We start from the raw sequence: 2,999 nt of genomic DNA, 5'->3' as shown, positions 1-2,999 counted from the left end.
TATATCCTTCATTTACTCAACCCAAAGGCTTGGGATGAGTAAAAGGGGGCAGAGGAGGGAAGAGTATGTGGAAGGGTTAAGGAGAGCATAGTAGCAGGGTGAGATAAATGCGGGAGAGTTTAGTAGGGTTGTGTGGGAGGTCACAGAGGTAGAGTGAGGTTTGGTGAGTTAGATGTGGAAGTGGAGGGAAGAGCTTAGGCAGAGTTATTTAGGAGATGAAGGTAGTAGAAGGGATTTGGGATGAGTCAGAGTGAGAATGGAGGATAGTTTGATAGAGACATGACATATGATGATGGGTAGATAAGTGTGATAAGATGAGAGCAGGAATTCATAGCTATCTAGTATAACAACCCACCCAGGAGCCATGCAATGGCCCTCGAACATGCCAAGCACAGAAACAATATATACACATACATACATATATACACACACACACACACACACATGAATACACACACATATGCACTTACAATACAGATGTAATATCTCTTTGAACAAGCCACCGCCATATATGTCTCTTCATGAAGGATGCCCTTGAGAGTTACTTTTTGACACAGGAGTTGCCCTAGAGGCTGTGACCCTTAAAAGACTCGAGGGGGTTGGTGCCCCGAAGAGTCTATTGTCAGTTGCTGATAATTTCCCCTTTAAGAGCATTGCTGTGCTCGAGAATTGTGCCTCCAACAGATGAAAGTCTGGGTGCAGAGAGAAATCAGACTAGTGTTGACAAAATTAAATCTGCCATGGCCGGACTATAAAGGTCCAAATTCTATTTACTTAACTAGGGAACAGGTTTGTGGAGAGAAACTCGAATGATCATAGTTTACAGTCTTCTGAGCTCTCAGCACTTTATGGGGCTTTTTGAGTCCCTTGTAGGTGTCAGCTTGGGATGGAAAGGTTTAAACTCTATCTTGGGGTTCAGGAGACACAGAATGCTATCACAAGCCTCTTTTATGTTTATCATTGCGAACCCCCAAAGCAAAGGTGTATCTGTTAAATCCCTGATCCTATACACCGATCAGTACTCGAGGTCATTGACTCACTGACTTTGAAATGTGGCCGGACCCTAAGCGACATTGTGTTGCCCGAAAAACGAGACTCATGATCCCTCGTCTTCAATTTGCAACAAGCCTTGGAATAGCCAATAGGTCTCGCTTTTGGACCTTACAAGTGTGTAGCCATGCAGCACATTATCCTGGGTGCTCTGCTGCCAGGAATTGAAGCGCTATACAATTACTACACACTGTGGCAGGCCAGACCTAAAACGGATCAAAAAAGAAAATACAAAAGCTAAGGCGCCTTGAGGGCGATGGAGTGAGAATTATGAGAAGGGGGAGGGTGAAGAATGCCAACTAGAGGGCTGTAGTTTCACTTTCCATCGGTGTTGTCGTGTGACAGTGCAGACCGGGCTGAGTAACTGCCCCCACACAGGACCAGCTGACAACTGTGCACGAGCACTGATACCTGCACATGCATGTTACAATTTTGATATGGCTCTCTCTAGGTATCATTCTTTTAAAGTTCATATGAGTAAATCTGGGAAATACAGAGCACCCGTTTCTTACCCTTATCCGAAGCAGCAGCGGAAGCACAGTGCGAAAGGGCGCCTACATAGTCTGTGAAACGTAGACAATACTCGTATAAACTATCACAACTATATCATGTATAAAACATCCACAATCCGTATATAAAGTTTTAAAAGCTGCACATTTTCAAAAAGTTAAAAAGCGACCAAGACCAACCATCACATTTACCAAAATAAATGTACTAAATCTTTTTACTACACGTGAACGGGACATGCCATTATATTTAACAAATAGAAGAAATCAAAAGTCTAATCCTGGTCTCCAACAACAAACAGACTGTGTGATCCTGGGCGCATCATTAGGTCAAGCGCTGCTTTTCCCACATGTTGATGTGTATCTGGGCTTTTAACCACGCCCACCGCACGCCTCTCACTATCACTCGTTTGTAGGCTTGCCCTTCAAAAATCCTCTGTTTTCCTTGGTAAATGCTTTGTTTGTCGCTCCCTGAGGCGGTTTTGTTACCGCCTCGTACATCGCCCGTGTTACATGGGTAAATGCACTTTTGCCCATAACTGTGACTGCGAGCGTACTTCTTTTCCCTTTCGTTTCTGTCCTGCACCTTCATGGTGGCGCTTTGAATCGGCTAGTTTTTTTTCTCAGGCACACTTCCTTTTCTTGTAAACATTATGAGCCATATCTACTTTAAAGGCTTGAAATTCAGGTGATTCCGGGGGTTAAGGCTGTCCGGAAGTTCACATAAATTGTGTGCGGACAGCGTTTACAGGCTTGTCTCAAACACAATCTTGCAGAATCACCGCAAACTACTACACTTTAACCAGCCGGCATTTAGATTCATAGAAGTCCGGACTAAACCATTCCTTCTTGTCCAAAATGATCGCTCCCAGTCTTGCAAAGAAACGTGTATTTATATAATTTCTCTTATTCTTCAATTCTGCTCCCTGTTGTGATAAATGCGAGTGACAATAGATTAATATGGCAAAAGCAAGTAAAAGTCTAGTTTCACCCCAGATGGGACTCGAACCCACAATCCCTGGCTTAGGAGGCCAGTGCCTTATCCATTAGGCCACTGGGGCCACACATCGACCTCTGTTCCCAGGAAGTTGAAGGAAGTACTGCCGCGCAAGTGCAGGACTTTGTCCTCACGTTTGTGTTATTTCTTTCTCAGGCACACTTCCGTCTTGTTTCCAGAGACACTGTTTTGTGTTTTGCAAACAACTTTACTGTCTATAGACAAATCTTTGCTATACTTTCAAAACTTCTACTGCTCAGTAGCAGAATTCTGCATCTAGGATGCATTCTAAGTTGGCAGATCTTTGCGGAAAACATGCTGGAATGCTACATTGAGTCCATTAGGTAGACATAAATGTCTGAATCATGAAGGTACATGAATCAAGGTGAAGGAGGATTCAAGCAGTCACAGAGCAGTTATGACCTGTTTAGCTTCTGTACCCTCGT

General features: G+C 43.7%; 1 non-coding gene across 1 annotated transcript; it reads right to left on the bottom strand.

Annotated features, from left to right (window-relative positions):
• Nucleotides 1-2,544: 2,544 nt before the first annotated feature.
• Nucleotides 2,545-2,617, bottom strand: TRNAR-CCU (transfer RNA arginine (anticodon CCU)). The gene has a single exon. It is a non-coding gene; the product is annotated as a tRNA-Arg (tRNA).
• Nucleotides 2,618-2,999: the final 382 nt, after the last annotated feature.

This window comes from Pleurodeles waltl, chromosome 12, assembly GCF_031143425.1.
Source record: "Pleurodeles waltl isolate 20211129_DDA chromosome 12, aPleWal1.hap1.20221129, whole genome shotgun sequence".
Classification (NCBI taxonomy): domain Eukaryota; kingdom Metazoa; phylum Chordata; class Amphibia; order Caudata; family Salamandridae; genus Pleurodeles; species Pleurodeles waltl.
The sequence above is the reverse complement of the archived record's forward strand: the minus strand, read 5'-3'. Positions and strand labels throughout refer to the sequence as shown.